Below are 22,294 nucleotides of genomic sequence, written 5' to 3'. Positions count from 1 at the left end.
AAGATTTCAGCATTTGTTAACCTGAATATGTAAAGATTGTCAGTGAGATATATCTCAAGAACCATTCACTGGACTTTCTTCATATTTGACACCAAGCCTCAACTTGGGAAAGTGCAAGGCCCAGTTGATTTTGGTGACCTTCACCTAATTTTCAAGGTCATGGCGACGCTGAAGATTTCAGCATGTTAAACTGCATGTTAAGATTGTCAGCGAGATATCTCAAGAACAGTTCACTAGATTTTCTTTATAGACTTTCAAGACTTCCCTTGAATGTTTTTCAATAAGCAATTTCTTTATGACTATTTTTGCATATTTCATACACTAAGACAAAGTGTCCAAGGTTAAAGTGTGTCTTGAAATTATTTGTGCGTTTGAACAACCCCACAATTAGAGTTAGAATACACGCACAGAATAACTGAAACGACTCACTTAATTCAATGAGGGGTTTACCTAATGTCAAACTATGTGTCATTCTAACGGAGGTACTCGTGCCATTTTGAGGATTTATCAAGTTACAGGTGAACGATTCCATTATCGACATCAGTCAACCGCGTGTCGCATTACCTTGGAAACAATCGACCGAACATGCGTGACTGTTAACACTGAACCAAAGCAAGTCAATATTTCATGACATGAGGGTGCTGCGTCCATCAGGCTTCTCTTGGTAGCTGTCTGAATCACGCACAGCACCTGTTGGTCATGGCAAGTACTCTGAATCTGTTTTGTCCAGCGTTTGGAATCCCGATTGTCGCTTGCCGATACAATTAAGTACGGCTGTCTCCACACCGTCAACCGATCCTGTTTACGTTGGTTGGTTGGTTTGTTGTTGAACGCCGCACTCAGTAATGTTCCAGCTGTATATGTCAGCGGTCTGTAAATATAATCGAATCTGGACCAGACTATCCAGTGATGAACAGCATGAGAATCGATCTACGCAAATGGGATATGATGACATGTGAGTCTGACCATCCGATCCCGTTAGTTGCCTCTTACCACAAGCATTGGTTACTGATGACCAAATGTAAACCGGATCTTCACGGGTATCCTGTTTACGAGGTGAGGTGAAATTGGGTTTAACGTCGTGCTTGAGAATATTTCGCTCATATGACGACGTGCATGCGTGTGTATGTGTATGTGCGGCTGCTTGTACTAGCCAAGACTAAGCTGGTTTTATAGTGCTAGCCCACTGAGATACCATGCCGCAGTGAAGCATGAACACCCCACTCGGACACATTATACTGACCGACCAGTCCTTGTTGTACCCATTAATGCCGAGCGCCAGGCAGGGACCAACAAGTACCATATTTTAACGTCTTTTGGTATGACGCGGTCGGGGATCGAACCCGCGACCTTCCGCTCTCCGGGCGGACGCTCTAACCACAACTCTACGGAGGCGGTCTCCTGTTTACGAACAACCACCCTATGTCGTACAGGGCAGTATTAATGTGTGGTCAGGTCTGGTGTCGCGGATATGTCGGAAGTGTATTTCAATTTGATCCCATGCTTGTCGTTAGAGGCGACTAAAAGGATCGGGTGGTCAGACTCGCTGACTTGGTTGACACATCTCATCGTTTATTACCCACGAGGTCAAAGTATGGGTAGGTGCATACTAATCTCGTACGTCACACGAGTGTCGAATCGCGTTGACCTGTGTCGTCACTCTCCTACCCAGAGTTAAGCCAGCATAGTATCTCTGCCACAGGCCAGAAAAATGTGACGATTCGTCATTCAATATAATTTACATATTTCTCAACTCTTTTATTTTTGACGAGTCTACACAACTAATTAAACATCTTTCATAGAATGGTTTAGTTTCATTGAGAAAATATCCTCAAACATGTAACACTATTTCGATTTGGGTAGCGATCCTTTGTTTACATAGGTTGTACGGCTCCACGTACTGTCATCGAAGCTGATGGAGAGCAAACGATGCAGCCATGTTATGACGTAAATTGTAATAAAAACGCAAATTGTAATACTTGCAGCAAATTGTAATAAACTTGACGTAAATTGTAATAAAAACGTAAATTGTAATAAAAATTGACGTAAATTGTAATACGCAAATTGTAATAAAAAATGACGTAAATTGTAATAATTTTCGTTGCGGTAAGATGTAATAAATGTTTACGTTAATTGTAATAACAGTTTTAATCACTCGTAAATTCGCGGGTGTTTGTTTTTCGTTGCATTTCATACATCAAATAAGCTTGTTAGGGCGATAACTCAAGAAAGAAATGATGGATTTTGTTCAAATTTGGTACCAAGGTATATTGGCGAGATTCACTGACACAAGTGAAATGGAGTGACCTTGAGATAATTTTCAAGGTCACAGCAAAAATCTGAGGGTTTTGCCAAAATAAAGATTGTTAGCGCGATTACCCAAGAAAGAAATGACGAAAATGATATTCGTCCTGATATATAATCGATATAAACTGCCCTCTGTATCATGTCTTTTCGCAAATATCTTTTCAGGTTTTGATATGTATAAATATAAAGTGGGGTGGGGTGGGGGTGGGTTTTCTAACGGGTATATCAAATCAAATCAAATTAGACATTTGTATAGCGCTACATATCCACAGTCCTGCTCATGTGCGCTTAGTCGAATGCTCGTTTGAAGAGGATGGTTTTGCGACAAGATCGGAAACTGTTGATATTTTCCGATTTTCTGACATTTTCAGGTAATCAATTCCAGAGTACAGCGTCCGGTCTGCTAAATGATCTGTCTCCGTATGTTGTGGTTCGGACAAATGGAATAGCCTAGCTGACTAGCAATGAAATGCATCACAAATTAAACTTCAGGAAACAAAATATGCAAGAAACATTTTTGTATGTTTGAGATTGGTAGAGGTCGGCTAGAATCAAACTTAGATATTAAACTGCACAAAAGGGCAATTTGAAACTACAATCGCTTGTTCAAATGACTCCCCCTTCGGTTTACTGAAAGAACTCGAGAAAGAAATGATTGATTTTGTTCAAATTTGGTACCAAGGTTTATTGACGAGATTTACCGACACCGCTTGAATTTAGTGACCTTGAGGTCATTTTAAAGGTCACAACGAAGGTGTAACAGTTTTGCACATGCCATGCTTGGTAGCCGCGAACTTAGGAAAGAATTAATAGATTTCGATCCAATTTTATAACAAGGTGTATTGGCGGGAATCCCCCTACACCAATTGAAACAAAATATGCAAAAAACATGTTGTATGTTGGTAAAAGTCAAACTTAGATATTAAACTGCACAAAAAAGCAATTTTAAACTATAATCGCTTGTCAGGTTTTACTGCTAGTCATTCTACTACATCTCATCATAGATATTTATCATAATATATGCTCAGTCCTAGATAATCACCACCTTTACTGTATGCTGTTTTGTGATATTTCAAAAGCTTTTTACAGGACATGGCATAAAGGTTTATTGCACAAATTAGAAAATGATGGTGTTCGTGGAAACGTACTTAGTTGGTTAACTAACTATCTATCTGGGCCCGGTTGTTCAATACTCGGTTATCTTAACCGCCGGTTAACTCCTAACGGCCGGATAAATCCTTAACCGGCCGTTGGGTAACCGAACGTTAAATATGCGTTGTTCAAAACATGGTTAGTCATGCCGTTAGCTAACGTCGCCGTCAAAGTTTAACAGTGTGGTTAACGTCACTGGTTAGCTTCCATATATCCCATAGTTCCGTTTACTTCCGGTTTACCAAAACTTGAAACGCAAAATGTCGCCTGCACCCCAAGGAAAAAGAGAAGTCGAAATTTCTCTGCTGACGAAGAGAATGTAATCCAGTCAATGGTTGAGACCAACTCTATAGTTTATCAAAGGCATGCGAATGTCGTAGCGCTACGAACATTTTGTATTGGAACACAAGGTTCCAGCCGTTTGCATAATTTATATTTCAAAGACATATGATCCCAGGTCTGTGTGGGACTTACTTCAATTCCAGCAACCGAAAAGACATTTTAATGAAAAACTATAGCACAGCTATAGATAAAATATGATGAATCCATGAAAATAATATTAATATTAGAAGCATGTCCGTGGATAGAAAATGTATAAATATTACACACAGAGTTACGCTTAGACGGCTACAGTCTTAATGAATCTTTGAATTCCCACAAGACCTATCGCTCACTTTTCACTCCTTAAATTGTCATGACTGTATGGCCAAGTCGTGAAGATGCTATCAATATCATTTATTAATTATTTGCCAAGTCTGTCAAAAATTGTAATGTATGAACACACATTGCCAAATCTTTTAACATCAAACAATATAGATGTTGGGTAATTAATACCATAGCTTTTATCTGAAATATGCATTCAATACCAAGAGAAACTTAATATGTTACTAGCACCACGTGCAAGTAATCTAACTGTTATCGTACTATAGGCCCCAGGGCCAACACTGCTGAATAAAATCCATCTATTATCCGACCTTACTTTTGACAAGAATCTCATGAATAATACTGTGCAATATCGTCATTATCTGAACGCCTTTACAGACGCATATTCCGGAAAGATGTCTTGAAAAACATGAAGCTGCGTCTAATTTATAGATGAACATAATTTCCTCGATACTCATTAATCAGATGAACCTTCATTTAGTTCAATTCACAAGTGACTGCAGGAAATGCATAATTCTTGTTAATGACTTCAAGGACGGAAAACATGTATTATATTTCATAAGTGTATTATAGAACGCTGCAACGATTCGGCAGAGAAATCCTATTGTGCCATAGTATTCCTTATATGAACCCATCAGTGTATAACATTAGCATTCAGATATTGTTATAAAATAAGTTAAAAATTCCAAATATTATCGTGTAATATGACAAGAGATAGTGTTGTGTTCGCTGTGACAAAAAGGTTTCGATATTCAAATATAACATTTAATCAAAGTGACTACGAAGTAGGCCTGCATATCACTCACAACAGAAATAGATACATGATACTATTGCTGAAATGATTAGTAAAAATATAATTAAAATCCATCTATGGGAAGGGATGCCAGACGGACATCGGATAATTACTTGGAGTATAGACTTTCAAAAATAGCATATTAATTAACAATGATATCAGTTTTTAATAAAATCACTAATAATTCTGAAACGTTGCCGATAAGCCTGGAATCGTGTTCAGATGTTTTCATAAATACACTCACACGAACGCCCAAGTGCACTTTGCGCCCTATTGGATAGTGTTTACAAAATCACGTTTCGCGAAGGCCGGTATTGAAACGCCAGTTACATCACTTGTATTTCATATTCAGCGGCGACAAATGAATCACTGCATTCTAAGGCTGGGACGGGTACTCGGGTACTCCAATTCGGGTCGGGTACAGCTGGAATCGAGTCCTATATCTAGGAAAGGGAGAGAGCTCTGTAATGACAAGGGCAGACAATAGCTTGTCTTTTTCATTTTTGACGTAACACACATTTACATCATTGAGTGAGTGAGTGAGTTTAGTTTTACGCCGCACTCAGCAATATTCCAGCTATATGGCGGCGGTCTGGAAATAATCGAGTCTGGACCAGACAATCCAGTGATCAACAACATGAGCATCGATGTGCGCAATTGGGAACCGATGACATATGTCAACCAAGTCAGCGAGTCTGACCACCCGATCCCGTTAGTCGCCTCTTACGACAAGCATGGGTTACTGAAGATCCATATTCTAACCCGGAAATTCACGGGTTTTTACATCATTGGTATTGTCCGATTAATGGAGCATAGTTTTAATTACTGTAATTTATCTGTGCATGAGCAGTGAATAGTTAAGTTACAGTAGCAGCAGGAACAAAACGTTCGTTGTTATAACGAGGAATGTAAGTAATGGTGTTACTCTCTATATTGGTTAAACAGACGTAAATTAAATAGCTTGAGGTCAGTTTTAATGTCTTATTACCAACTGTTCAAGTTTTCTACAATAATCTCTGTCAAATCGTGATTGAATATTCAGAAAGTTGACCCGAATGTATTTCTTACATTTCCGGGTACTCGATTCCGATTCGGGTACGTACATGCGGGTACTCGATTCCATTGTTTCCTACTCGTCCCAGCCCTACTGAATTCCTAATACATTTTAGAATCTAATTACAACTGTTTTTTTTGGCACCAATACCCAGTGTCTAGATAAAGTGAAACGAAAGATATTGGGGGTGGAAACAACTGCTGTGCTCGAAAGACAACACCTGTTTGAAATGTAAACAAAGAATATTTCAGACTTTATACTGTGTAGCATTTTCTCAAATTTTCAGACACCCATTTGCATGGAAAGAGCATAGTAGCAAGAAATAGGAAATTAAAAATAGATACAATACAGGAATGTGATGTAGTTACACGAAACTGTCAAGTTTCTGTGCTGCGTGACGCCATGACTGACGCAAAATCAAGCAGAACGACAACGGTAATAATCGGCATTTCTGGCTTCTTCTCTATCTTAAAATGGGAGTGTATTTGGCAATTTCTCTGAGGTGAAGGTCGGTAGAATAAGAGCATACACAATCACCATATCCCGCCGATTACACTTTCAGTATCATAATATAATCGTTCGGATATTTTTTCATGAAACTAATTTAATTATCTACATGTAGCGTTGTTCAATATCATACGTGGGTATAGGGTGTACGTGTTATATTCTTTGAAAGTGTTTGTTTGAATAATATTTACAGAAGAAATTCACACTTTTAATGTAGTAAAGCATATATAAACCTTTCCACAAGTGTTAAAAGATTAAACGTAGGCATCATGTACTTGTATAACATGTATTTTAGTTCCTATGATGTGCATAGTTACAGTTTCGTATGTAACTCTTCGTCAGAATAATTTCCAATATCGAAGTCAAGTCCACGATACACCCTATCCTTTCTTTGCTGAACTGGCGTCATGAAAGCAGTGTTAGCCATAAACGTCATTTGCGAGTTATGTTAGCGGCGGTCCTTAGGTGTGTTAACGTAACGTCACGTTAACAGCCTGTTAAAAGTTAACAGAGTTTTGAACAACAAGATAACCCTCTGTTATTAGGTAACAGTCGGTTAAATGTACTTAACGGCTGGTTTAAAGATAACCGAGCTTTGAACAACCGGGCCCTGATAGACGACAGTGTGTCTCTGTTAATGGAACATTATGAAAAACTAAATGTTACTGCAGGGGTTCCTCAAGGATCTGCCCTTGGTTAATTTGTGTTCCTTGTATATATCAATGATTTACCTGGAAATTTACAAAATATCACAAAAACTATGATTTAGCCCAATTGAATAAATGGGCAGAAAAGTGGTGTGGTGTGTTCTAACGGTTATATCTAGCATACTTTAAGACAGAGGGGGTGGTGGTGGTTCTAACGGTTATATCTCAACTACATGTAGAGGCGGGAGGCCTAACGGGTATGAACAACAATAAAAACTTTCATGCATTTATGACCCAACCTTTTATCAGTCTCTAAAAGGGAGCTGGCAATAGATTTTAATGAGCTTCGTCCTTCAAGCCTGAACACCTTTTAATATGGTTGATTAATCCTTTGTCATTTAACAAAAAAGGGAGTGAGGTTGTGCTTTATTGTTATAGATATCTAAAATATATGGATACTATTTGTTGGTAACTGTCATCAGACATTATTTGACGACATTTCTCATGGTTTGAATATAGCCGACTTTATAGAAGATAAATATCAGTTTACAACACAACTGCCTAAATCTTGGTATTTTCGAAACCAGAGAAGGGATATGCCGATATTTAGGTCGTTAACCTAGCATATTATGGTCACGAATATAATTTTCTATTTATTACCGAAGTCTTTAATTGCGGAAATTACGCGATAATCTACTTTCCAACAAATGCAGGCTCCCCGTCATCGTTGTATTTAGAAGGCGGCTTCTTGGAAGCAACGTGACGTCATAACATTGTTCATGATGTCATGTCACCATGACAAAGTGATATTTTACCCGGTGCATATTGCATGAAAACAAATTATCCCCGATATGTTTGCCCTCGTATGTTATAAGCATTAACTTGTTTGAGTGGCATTTTAGAAGTTGAGACGTACAATATGGAACAAGTTTTGTTGACTATTTCAGGTGGGTAGTGGTTGCGTTCTACAAATACTTTCCTTAGGTGTTCAATTTCTTCTTGTAGGTTTGTTGAGCAGATGTTTTAGGCTCTTCTGGTCAATGTAGAGATGACGTAGATGTAATTTCTTTGTTATACACAGTATAAATATGCAGCTCCTCCACTTCATGTATCACTCTTGCTTGACAACGGTACAAGAATCTGTATGGAAACGTCGCACTCACGAAATAAAGAAGTTGTTATCCATAAAAACTTGTTCCATATTGTTATAAGCATTGTTATTATCATTCTTTGAGGTTAATGGCCACTCGTTGAATTCTTTGTTGTATTTTGAGCGGTGAAACTAAATAAATGATTTCTTTGGTCTACCCATAACAATTAAGGTGTCAACTTCCACTGTATACCTTACAGAAAGAAGTTTTGACTTTACTTTGATAACGAGCACATCTGATCGATTCCTTGAAGCAAATGAGGCAATTCAATATAATTTCTACATTTTATTTTAAACGCATCAATCAAATACAACAAATGAGTAGACAGATTGACTGCTATGTGGCAAGGAATAACCAGGCGCCAGCGATTTATGATATCCTTAGCAAATGTAACTTAAAATTCCCTCTCATAAAAATACAATAATATGTAGTAATATGATGAAGAAAATAATACGAACCAGGTTAAACTATGACAACGCAATATATGAATGTATGATCGAAACATAAATCATAATAAATCACATATGATTAAAAACTTAAATTAACTTCAAATATGTCATTGCGTCAACATTGAAAATGAAGAAAAAGAAACGTGCAAGCGTAAACAAACAATATCCTGTTATTTTGGGATATGCTATGGAGAACTTCAAAATGTAATAGAAATAACATTAAATTATTGAAAGCTATTGCTCGTAAAATATGTCCTCGCGTCAACATCGAAAATAACTCCATAATGAAAAATAATTAACTTTTATTTTCAAAACATACACAAATAATCTCTGGCTTTTTTAAGACGTGTCACGAATAATTTCACAGCTGGTAGAATTAACATGAAATTATAGAAACCATATGCTAACAAAAATTAGAAAACTAGTAATGACAAAGCGTTTGTCACAAACATATAGCTATTACCCCCGCCACATGTCGATATCTGAATGTCGCAATTATCCTCTGTCTGACCCTGAAAATTATGTAAACGTTACCGAAACTGTCATCTGATGCCTTGATACAAAATGCGAACAAATTCCATCCATTAGGTTAAGAGAAGAAGACTCTTAAGAATACTCGCTGTGACCTTGAAAATACTCCGAAGGTCACTGAAGGTCACCCCTGCACCCCCTTCTGGATCCGCCTATGAACTGAAATGTATTGTGGGAATGTAAACATTGCGAACGTTGCCGTGTCGCTGTTTAATTGTGAGTCGAACTGACCTCTCAATTTGGTCACATTCTGACGTAACTATTTTTTCATTCATAACAAACACGTGAATTCATTCATTCTACAACTTAAATGTATTGTGGGAATGTAAACATTGCGAACGTTGCCGTGTCGCTGTTTAATTGTGAGTCGAACTGACCTCTCAATTTGGTCACATTCTGACGTAACTATTTTTTCATTCATAACAAACACGTGAATTCATTCATTCTACAACTTAAATGCATTGTGGGAATGTAAACATTGCGAACGTTGCCGTGTCGCTGTTTAATTGTGAGTCGAACTGACCTCTCAATTAGGTCACATTCTGACGTAACTATTTTTTCATTCATAACAAACACGTGAATTCATTCATTCTACAACTTAAATGCATTGTGGGAATGTAAACATTGCGAACGTTGCCGTGTCGCTGTTTAATTGTGAGTCGAACTGACCTCTCAATTAGGTCACATTCTGACGTAACTATTTTTTCATTCATAACAAACACGTGAATTCATTCATTCTACAACTTAAATGCATTGTGGGAATGTAAACATTGCGAACGTTGCCGTGTCGCTGTTTAATTGTGAGTCGAACTGAGACATTATATCCGTCGAAAAACCTAAACACAATTTCCACCAGTGATGTTAGCCGAATGAAGCAACTGGAAACCAAGAAACGAGGTGCTACGGAGTAGTTTACTTTAGGAGGCTGTACGAGGCGATGACAACTGACATGCATCGTGACGTCGGTTACCAAGGCAGTGACGTCATTACAGTGTGATGTCATGCAAATATTGTACTACAGGACAAAACTCTTCCGCAACCTCTTTATGAAACCGGTTTCTGTTTGAAACCAAAACATAACAAAAATACGCTATTTTGTCAATTTAATGCATGTAAGACGTGGGTAATAAATAAAATACCACACTCGGTCTCATTACATACGAATTATACGAAACTCGTGACCTTCCTATGTTATCTGACCTCGCTTTCGCTCGGTCAGATACCATAGGAAGGACACCGCCATATAGCTGGAATATTGCTCAGTGCGGCGTAGAACTAAACTCACTCACTTACTCACTGTTATCTTTCAGACATCAGCCAAAAGTAGTATACTGAAGTCTTATATTGGTGGATCATAGGTTTTCGGACGGCATGTCTCTAACTGGCTGTGACGAGCGGTGTTGCGCCACGACTGCATAACTCATCTACTTAAAGTTTGTTCTATATTGTACTTAATGGGGCGTCCAAAACGTAGTAGTCAGCCTCACCTTGAAAATGATACAAATGCAGCTGTTTTATTTTTCTACATATTATCTGTCAACCTCAAGCAAATTGGTTTTGCTATTCCAGCCTCACGATCCCCATTTTGTTTGACCTGGTATCTTGGTACCCCCAAAAAACGCAAAATCGGCAATAAATGCATCACAAACTTCAGGAAACAAAATATGCAAGAAACATTTTGTGTGTTGGGGATAGGCAGAGGTTCGCTAGAATCCAACTAAAGTGCCTAAAAAAGCAATTTGAAACTACAATCACTTGTTAAAGTCTCTCTCTCCGAATCTCCGAATCTCCGAACCCCCTTCGTGTTGACTGATAGAACTTGTTTTGGAGACATTACCCACCCCCTTTCAGATGACGTAATCATAAGGACATAACTTATTCTAATGTTTTCACTTATTCATACATAATGCCAAGGGTTCAAACTAAACACTGAAAGGTCACACATGTGTCAGCTCTCAATTTATTGTAAACAGTCCCAGCTGTTTTTTAAGAAATATTATACCCCAATGTGTCAATCTCGTTAACCATATTACGCACATATGTGAAATTTTGATATGGCTTTGGTAATGATTCCTTCAAAATAAAATGGAAGCTTTTCAAACATTGGACATGAGGAATATACTTAGGCAGACTTCCTTCTTAACGCCCGTCGCAAGCCCCCTGTTTCAGGAGGGTACGTTATACAAATGTTACTCCACACTAAACCCTATGAAAGACCTCTTAACCGTTTAGAATGAACAATCCCCGCCACGTGTTGCGAACTATATGCAGGTGGTTGCTCGGTATTAAGTTTACGATGTTGGTTATCACTTCTCAGTTACTGCCGTAGTGCTTTCGTGGGCCATGAAACAAGCCCAGTGAATCCGAATGAAATTAACACACACAAATTGTAAGATTATTCAGGTGGCGGAGAACGCTATAAAGCGCGATATGACACCCTGGGGGTATAAGCACACCTGAGTAAACACGGATAAGGTGGCAGATCTCACTGTCCACACAAGAAACTGCACACTTACACGTTGGAACAGTCATATCTGTCACATCATACCTTCCTTGTTGGCATAATGCAAATGTAAAGACATGGATGAGTTTCACTTCATACGAGAAAGGACCCGTGAAGATCCGTGTAAGAATTGATCTTCAGTAACCCATGCTTGTCGTAAGAAGCGACTAACGGGATGGTCAGGCTCGCTGACTTGGTTGAGACAAGTCATCGTATCCCAATTGCGTAGATCGATGCTCATGCTGTTGATCACTTGGTTTTCAGGTCCAGTGATTGAGTGAGTTGACTTTTACGCCGCACTCAGCAATATTCCAGCTATATGTCGGCGGTCTGTAAATAATCGAGTCTGGACCAGACAATCCAGTGATCAACAGCATGAGCATCGATCTGCGCAACTACATGGGATACGATGAGATGTGTCAACCAAGCCAGCGAGCCTGACCACCCGATCCCGTTAGTCGCCTCTTACGACAAGCATAGGTTACAGAAGGTTCATTCTAACCTGGACCTTCACGGGTTGTCTGATCCAGACTCGATTATTTACAGACTGCCACCATATAGCTGGAATATTGCCGAGTGCGGCGTTAAAATAAACTCGCTCACTCATTCGAGAAAGCATACGCGTCACAACTACAGTGGTCCATTCATATAGTTTTCATTTCTGTCTCTCCCATTACACCAAACGGATTTTTTTAGGGGGATATCTGTGACATGATTCTTTTTGCACTGACGATCTGTATCAGGGTATTTTTCAGTGGCGAAGACTTGTGAACACCGGCCGTGTAAACAATATCTACTCGTTGTTCAACTGGGTTATGGATACTGAAACTTCGTTTTACCATATATGGGTCCGCCTCCTTGGTGCAGTGGTTAGAGCGTCCGCCTGGAGAGCGGAAGGCCGCGGGTTCGATCCCCGACCGCGTCATACCAAAAGACGTTAAAATATGGTACTTGTTGGTCCCTGCCTGGCGCTCGGCATTAATGGGTACAACAAGGACTGGTCGGCTCGGAGTCAGTATAATGTGTCTGAGTGGGGTATTCATGCTTCACTGCGGCATGGTATCTCAGTGGGCTAGCACTATAAAACCAGCTTCAGTCTGGGCTAGTACAAGCAGCCGCACATACACATACACGAGCATGTACGTCGTCATAAGAGCGAAATATTCTCAAGCACGACGTTAAACCCAATTTCACCTCACCTCACCACCATTTATGGTATCGAACCTTTTCAGTTACCTAAGCTTATGAATTACTTGCAGTCACTAGGATTTTGAATCCAAATAGGTATACAGTATATTAACTGAAATTTGAGAAAACCTCCGTATGGGATAATGTCTGGATTGCGAATACATAAAAAAGATTATGCCACATGCGTGCATGTTTACACTTTTACAAGAGCATTTTACACCAGGATTCATTAATACATTGTCATTATTTTTTTGAATATATAATCAATGACGCGTGCAGCTATGATCAGTCAGATAATTCATGCGTTGTTCATACGGCCGTCGGATGAACACGTTCATTTGCTAGGGTAAGCAAATGTTGGACATACATGTTCTGTTCCTTCGTGTGGTAACAGATAATTTAAAACAGGGAATCTTTCACAACAAGGGACCGGTCATTTATTACAGGTGTGGGTGGGTCAGAAATTTTTTGATGCGCTAATCTACAGAAAATAATGACCTCTTAATATTTTTGAAAGACACTTCCCATTGTCTTCGTGACCCCATTGCTGGAATATTGCTAAATGCGACGTATAACCACAAACACTCATTCACTCACTCGTGACCCTCCCCGAAAGGACAGACACAAAAGCGTTCTAGATTTTATATGTCACAGCACACCCTAAATGTGTGGATTAATTTTTTTGGAGAATGTCCTATTTTCGGCGACCTTCTACTTCCCTCTGCTCAAATCCCCAAACATTACCCCAATAAAGAATACTGGTCCCCAAGCAAACATGCACTCGACCTCATTGCACGAGTCAACAAGGTCATCAACGTGCTTGGACTGTGTTGAAGCGTTTGTTCAAATAAACAATAAATTCCAAAGGTTAACTACAATGCTCCGAGGTCGTGAGAATAAGAAGTACAAGTTCTGAACTATTTCAGAAAAAGGAAAAATAACTGTGTCAATCACGATAGTCCGAACCGCCCCCAATCCCCTCCCCTCACCCTACTGAAGGAGGGGTCCTACTGGAGCGGGTCCAGCACACCCACGCATGCACGCACACGCGCGCACATACACACACACTCACGCACACACACACACACACACAAAATGCAATGAAATCATATCCACCACAGGACTGACTGATTCTGATTAATTTAAAGATGATTCGTGTAATTTAATCTTAATTAATCCGATCTAATTTTAATCATGATTCATCTAATTGATTGAATATCTATGCTGATATATTCATGTCTGTGGCATTGGTTCTAATGACGATTAACGAGAGAAGAGGAACGTTTAGTTAATCCTTCAAAAACAGAAAGCTTAAAGTCTATAAACAGCTTCGTTGTGATTTCGAACTTTCCTTCTCTTTGTTACGAAAACGCATAATCTTATTGTCAAAACTGTGACAGTCTGTACCCTTTCCATATCATATGAAACCTCTGCAAAAAGTCCGTCATCATGAGTCCTATATTATGAGGTGTTGATGAACGCCAGGTGTTCACTAAACGATGAGCGAAGGCTCCCAAATCTAGAAAGGCTGTTTATCAGACTAAGGCTCTCAAATCTAGTAAGGCTGTTTATCACGTGACCACCAACTACGTGACACCTGTCAAAATTTGTTTATGTATTCGTTTGAACGAAAGGACGTGCTTGAGAGGAACAACGATCGCAAGAGGTTCATAGGTACAGTTAAGAAATTCCAGGACAGTCTGTACACCATGTGCCCTAAAAGCACATCAGCACTTCAGTCAAATTATGATAATATGCAAGTTTGAGTGAGAGGATACGTTTGGCAATAGGGAGATTGCACCAGGCTGATAGGAAGGCGGAGAAGACAAGCAAATACAGGCGAATAGATTGACCTTGCTGGCGTTATTGAGAACAAAGGAAAACTTACAATTGTCATGATTTAGGCATGAGATTCAGTGACAACGCTTGTGGAGCTTAATGCCTGGTTCACACTTGGCCTGCAATTGATCTACGACGCCCGTAAACAGCCTGTAGCTCCATTCCCCTGCGGTCGCCGTACGATTATCGAACGGTTCTACCGGCGCCGTAGTCTCTACGTTTTGTGTAACAGCGAAGTTTGACAAATTTGAAAAAAAACCGCGTAAGCCCGTAACCCGTAGGTTGCATCGCGGCCGCACAGTGATCGTTCCAAACAATCGTACGGCAACTGCACGATCATCGTACGATCTCCGCTCAGCCTTCTCCGTACGATGTCCGTGCAGTAGCTGCGAAGACCTACGCGATTTCCGAACGGACTCCGTACGATTTCTGTGCAGCCTCCATGTAGGTTTGTCTCGGCTTATCCGCAAGGAATACGCACGATGTCCGTAGGCATTGTAAACACAAACGTCGTAGCTCGCGGTCGCCCACGATGCCCTCAAAAATCGTACGGAAAATCGTAGATTACTTTATCGTACAGCGCCGGTGGAAAGTGTGACCCAGGCCTTAATGCTGATTTTGGTAAACAATGTCTGATTTGACTATCGTTATGACCGATACTCTTCTGACACGTTACACAAGACAAGACTTGAAGTGGCAAGGTAATCTGTCTCACAGTCCCTGAACCACATTATTTCCCCTACTGCCCCTACTGCTTAAACCGCGGCTAGTTCAGATTTTCCTGCTGCCTGCAATGAACTAATTATTTTTAGGCTTAGCTTCATTATATACGATAGCTGACGTAAAAAATAATATTTTTAATTCTGAAACTGTTAAGGATGAAGCTACCATTTAGTCTCACTATCACTATAAAAACAAACAGACATGAGGGGCCGTCTCAAAAGCAAAACCAGGACGGGGGTTGGGATGGGTCATAGAGATGTCAGCTTAGATAAGATATTCCTATCGGGGAATTAAACTGGGCAAGTATCAATTTACAAATGATATCCAGTCCTGTCGATGTTCGGGTGGCCATGCCACCTATATAGTTTGAGACATTTAATACGATGGCTGATTTAATCCTTTCTATGGGTATCATACTGTTTTACATATCTCAACATAAAATTTATGAAAGAAAGACACGTTAGATGTTCATCAATATATGGGACATATTCAACACACAAGAAAACGCATAAATATCTTTGAGATGACCCCTTGTGCCTATAGGCAGCACGTGCAATTCATGCTAGGTGAGTCGACGGTCCGTCATCCTTCCTGGCTGAGCGACCTAATTGTCATCTATAGTCTGATCAGAGACCATATACTAGTAATAGATATTATATGGTCTCTGGTCTGATCTATTGTTTTTAAGCAGCTATTCGTATTTTTTCTAAGTTTGGGTAGACATGCTTTCTGGATATCCTATTACGCATCCCACTGAACGCCCAGTTATACCGATGTGGGTTATTTCGACATTTGCTAATTGCAATTGTGTAAATTTTAGGGGGTACAGAGTAACAGCCTAAAAACAGTTTTGTGTCTATTTCCGACAGTACTTTAGTTATCCGTAGAAAGACCGCCCGTCACGTGTGTGATACTGACAACAGTGTGTCGCTCGAACGCCCAAATGTGGACAGTATGATACAATCGACTTTCTGAAAATTTACTTTTTACTTCTTTTTTTTTTATTACTTTATTTCTTTATAATGGGTACATAATTTATGCATTTGTGGTACATGTAAATATTATAAAACAAGGACATGGGTGGTAGATAATCCGTAGGCTATAAGAATGCATTTGTTGTTGCAATTTATGTGAAGAGGTTATGGCAAGATGACCAAAAGTGAAGAATTTACCATAGTTGCCGTGCGAAAAAGATTTGACCATAAAGGTGTATAGAATTTTTAACCAATAGTGGATGCGAATTTGAACATCTCTGCGATATATATCATTTTGTTGCGATGATAATAAGGTTCAAGTACATCATTTCTTTTTCTTTATATCCAAAGATGATATGTTTTGCATCCAGAGTTAATTTTGTGCCTGTTTCTTGTTCAATCCAGGCTTTTAGTTGCTGCCACAACGTTTTCACATGTACACACTCACAAAATACGTGGATAATTGATTCCATTTTAACCTCACAGAATGTACAAGAAGCAGATTGTGTCAGTTTATAGTTAAATAAATCCTTGTTTGTTGTAATGATTCTTTGGACAATTTTATATTGAAGCCATCTGAATTGTGTCTTACAAGTTGTTCTGAAAGGTACATAGTTAGAAACTTTCCAGAGTTGTTACTTTGTTAGTAGTGCAATCAGGTTATTTAAAATGGCAGTTACGCAATTTATTCAGCCCATGTAACAACGGGTCGTAGTAGAATGTAGTAGTAGAATGGCATATCATCGGCATGCACGGCACAGGAACGTCGTACAGAGATACTGGACGTCAACGTGGTTATAAGATACACAACTTGTCACTCCAATGTGGAAAATGTGGAAAATCTTGGGAGAAGAAGATACAGACTGTTTTTAAACGCCATAGACTCCCTGATATGCTCATCCCGGCTTGTAGGTTACCATCCTGGGTCTCCAACCAACTTATCCCCAAGTTTATAGAGATAGACCAACAAAACTGGTTACATGGAACTGAGTCGATGCCAAAGCTTAGAACTTATAAACTCTTCAAGTCAGCATTACATACTGAGCCATATGTACAACTTCCAGGTTACATGAGAAGTAGGGCTGCGCAATATAACCGGTTTACCGGTATTAACCGGTTCAGACATGAAAACGATACGTTTTGCAATACGCGGATAGAAAACCGGTATTTTGACTTGTATTCGGAAAACTTCGTAACACTCGGAAACCTTGATGATCGTGGCAATTGTGGTAATGGTGGTGGGAATGATCGTGGTGAAAATTACATTTAAATATTATCTATATTCTTATTTTGTCATGATTAAAGTTTTTATTAAAGCTTAATGAAGCATAGTGATTTCGTTGTGTTTTTGCTTTATAAATATAGCGTTAACTTGATCATTAGTAGTTTATTGTTAAAAAACGTCTTGCAATATATTACAATATATATCGCAATATAAGCTTTCGCATCGCAATATATCGCAATATGAACATTCTCTGCAATACCCACCCCTAATGAGAAGTATACTAGCATCCTTGAGATGTGGTTCCTTGAAGCTTGAGGTAGAAACGGGCCGCTATAGTAACCCACCAATCCCATCAAATCAACGATTTTGTAAATTCTGTTCGAACAATGTTGATGAAACCCATTTTCTCCTACACTGCTCCCTATATGAAGATATACGCAAAACAGAACTGCCTGCCGTCTTAAATGACAGCCAGACCACTGTCATATATTCACCTGCTGAATGATAATACCGCTATGTTTTTCTTAGGTAAAATGTGTTTTAAAATGATTAGTCGTAGAAGGTTGTTTTACCGCTCATAGATTATTTATATTTTATCCAAATATATTTTATCTATTTTAAGCTCTACAATGTATTTATCTATCCTTTTTATATATTTGTATATCATTTATGCCAAAAACCCATCTATATGAACGTATATGTTATAATGTTTTAATATGATTTGTTTGCCTGTCAATGAGGAATGAATGTGCTTATATGGATATGTATTTCTCATTACTTTATATATCTTCATCATTTAACGTATACTTTGTTTTATCGTCTCTCATAACCCACACTGGGTGGCGTTTGTACATCATCTCTCACATACATGTTGTTATTTTTTACTGTGTACATATGGTGAGACGCAAATAAAATATTTTGTATTGTATTGTTATGACGTGGTTGACGTCACAACAGCAGCATGTTAGGGGTCCCCAGACACCCGTTGTGGTTGATCCGGTTGATCCGGTTGATCCGATAATGTATGCAGGATAACTCATATATAGGGTAATGTAGGCCGCATGACGTCACAGGTCAGGAAAGGCTCATGCAAGGCGGATGTTTGAATGCGTTCATGCTTTCTTGCAGAAACCCCTTTACGAGACGAGAAAATAAAAGCAAAATCTAATGAATAGACCTATGTATAGACTGTAGATTGAGGCAAGCTGTCAGACCAGTTTGATTTGAGCGCGCTTGGCCTGCCCCGCATAGCCTGCCCGCGCTCAGCGGAGTTCTAAGTAGTCCGCGCTCATTTACCAGACAGACAGACAGACAGACAGATTATTTATTAAAGTCTCAACCCTGTTATACATATATACAAACTAATTAAACATATATTTACATAAGGGCCATTCCATACGGAATTATGAGAGACTAAAATTCTTAAAAAATTGCATGTACAGTAGAACACGGATATAACGAACTCCAAGGGACCAAGAAATTTAGTTCGCTATATCCGTTGTTCGTTATTCACATTTGACCGCCATCTTGGATTGTAGACATGTAGACATTCACAGACATTACCTATATCATGTTGATAAATATGAAGTTTATTTTTATAATAAAATTAAAATAATACAACTACAACTTAAATAAATTTATTTTTTAATGAAAATGCAAGCTTACATTTATAATGTCCAGATAAACCACGAAAGAAGCAAAACCTGTAGCGATTTTTTTTTCCATTTGTGACATGTCATAACATGCCCGTGCCTTTTTCTTTTATATTTTCATTTTTATGTAATCAGGCTTACCGTTCGTTAACATGACACAACAACGGGAAATTCTTCCGTTTTCGAAGCTTCGTATGAATAACATGCGAGGCGATTCGTGTGGTGTCTGGTATCGTTCGACAGCTCTGGAACATCAACAATATCACTGTACCCTTGCCGAGAGTATTTTCACAGTTGTAAAAAAGCGATTTTATTGGATAAAGATTGGTTTCTAATGACGCTTTTTCGCCACAGTCTGCTATAAGGATAGTTATTGGTCAAAATCATGTATTATGAGTACATGTATTATGAGTAACAATAATTAAAATTTATATAATACGGATTTTTTCCTTTTTAAAATAACATGGCAGGTTTTGGCAGCTATAAAACAGATATTGCTATTGGACAGGATAAAAGCAGTTTTTTTGTATATCAGTAAGATTACTAAAATTCTGACATAGGCTATCACAAGTATTGAAAAGACTAAAACATTCATCACTATAAACCGGACAATTAATTAAAATGTGAACTTCGTCTTCAACACAGTGTTTACAATAAAAACATTTTCTGTCGTTAAGTGGGATATTGTTATATCTACCCAGCTCAATATTAATTGGTGCAGTGCCGCATCTGAACTTAGCATATGCACTTCTGTATGGGCGGGGCATGGGATGAGTTACGTAAAATTCTGGGGTATAAACATCCTTAAAAGTACCATAAAAGCGTAGCTTATTTGTCCCCTGTTTAGATGGACCACAGGTATTCCCTACCGATTCCTTCCACTCCTGTCTATAAGTATCAAATAATTTCTGTAAAACGCTCTGTACAATAAACCTGGAGTTAAAACTATTAGTGGGGGAAATAAAGTGCTCAAGATCAACATTGGCTAACTTTTTGTGAATTTTAAAATTAAGGTTTCTTTTTCTTCTAAAAGCCCAGTGGTTACCCCAAAGAAAGATTCAGCTCGTTAGTCGATATTGATCCAGGTTACAAAGACGTTTATAAAATCTGACAACACTGCCCCACTGGCGAACGATAGGGGGAGTCCAACCCATGTCAAGTACGGTTAAATTCCTGATTCCCTCCAATGTGCTCGTGGTTGAATGAAGGCAGTGGGCTTGTAACGGCCATAAATACTTGGTAAATGAGGCAGCTACTGGACTGGCGGCGGCTAGACCTCGTCGTACTTGTGGTAGGACTGCATTTCTACATGGACCCGCTATTGACACTTTGCATTGGCCGTCGGCTGCAGGCAGAAGACCCCTCCAGTTCCGACACCTCACTCTCCATGGAACCATTAGTGACAGCCAAACTCAGGAAATGCTACTTCTACAAATGAAACATCGGCAGCATCCGCAACCTTCTCAGTAAGTCATCTGCAGCAGCACTAATGCGGTCTTTCGTCCTCTCCAGGCTCGACTACTGCAATAGTCTTCTTGATGGAGCATCTTCAGAGTAGACACATCGCCTACAGGGGGTCCAGAATGCAGCTGCCATGATTGTAACCAGATCACCAAAGCACTGCCACATCAAACCGATTCTTAGGTCCCTGCACTGGCTCCCAGTCCAGAAGAGAATCCAGTTCAAAGTCCTGACACGCACCTACCAATGTCTCAACGGAACAGCACCAAGCTATCTGTGTGAATTGGTCAGCGAGTACCACCATCCAGCCAGAAGACTCAGACCATGTTCGCAACACAATCTTATCATTCCACGGACAGAATTGAAAATCTTTGGATGTCGGTCATTCTCTTACGTATCGGCAAAATTCTGGAATGTTCTTCCAATTGAACTAAAGACTTTACCATCAGTGACTCAATTCAAACGTCAGCTCAAGACGTTCCTAATCAACTAGCACTTTGCGTTCCTCCTGTGCTACTCTGACAAGTACTTTCGTCCCTCCCTGTCGCGCTCCGAGCATACATGTGTGTGGAATTAAGCGCTATATAAGCAACCTTATTATTATTATTATCATTATTATTGCAGACTATGGCAGCTTTAGAGTCTGCATTGACTCGGGAGTGGCAGTAGTAACCTTTTGGTCGTATCAGAAGTCTTAACGGTAACTGCTGTCAGTCAGGCACAAGCCGGCTGCACCCGTTATAGACTTTCATCCCAAGGATTACATTTGTAAGATCACGAAGAACATTAATCATGTAACCTACAAACCTCCCTGATCCATAGTTTTCTTGGTTACTAGTTGTACTCAATCACTGTACTTTAGGAACAGAGATATTGAAACAATAAACTCATTGAATATTATATTCATTATCATGTGAGCGAAGTAAAAAACAACAACAGGGGCTTATGTAATTTCTAGGTGTTCCCACAAGAACGTGTCACAGCTTTGTGTGAGTGAGTTAGTGTTTATTATAGTCTCAAGCCACTTGAAGCAATGCCACGTCAGAAGAGACACGACATAAAAGTCACAAACCGTACCCATGTATGAAATTGAACCCTGACTTTCGGTGCTCGGAGCGAATGTTTTAACCACAACGCTAACCCATCGCCACCAAAACTTTGAGACTGTTTATGTATGTCAGTAAGGTTAACATTTTCTAGATGTCTGAACGACCTCCTTTTTCACACTAAGAACTACAGTCCGTTTGATTTCATTTGAGACCGATGAATTGCTCACTAACACAAAATCGACTAATTGCAAGCCAGGTGTGCGAGTTGCACGTGTATAATTTCACTACTCATGCTTGTTGATTACCTGGCTGTTCTACCAGCAAGTGGTCCCCCATCGTAGAAAATAGCGAAAAGTGACAACAAAATAATGATCGTTTGTTAAACAACGTTTTTATTTGGGTGTCAAATATGAGACAAATCATCAG

The 22,294-nt window shown here is 39.2% G+C and overlaps 1 protein-coding gene across 1 annotated transcript in view; it reads right to left on the bottom strand.

The window, feature by feature from the left end:
• Nucleotides 1-22,294, bottom strand: part of LOC124281326 (sodium- and chloride-dependent glycine transporter 1-like) — a 182,996-nt gene that overhangs the window by 153,841 nt on the left and 6,861 nt on the right. The gene's annotated exons all lie outside the window — the stretch shown is intronic.

This window comes from Haliotis rubra, unplaced genomic scaffold, assembly GCF_003918875.1.
Source record: "Haliotis rubra isolate DU_JTF1 unplaced genomic scaffold, ASM391887v1 Scf282, whole genome shotgun sequence".
Taxonomy (NCBI): Eukaryota; Metazoa; Mollusca; class Gastropoda; order Lepetellida; family Haliotidae; genus Haliotis; species Haliotis rubra.
This window is presented reverse-complemented; position numbering and strand designations above follow the sequence as displayed.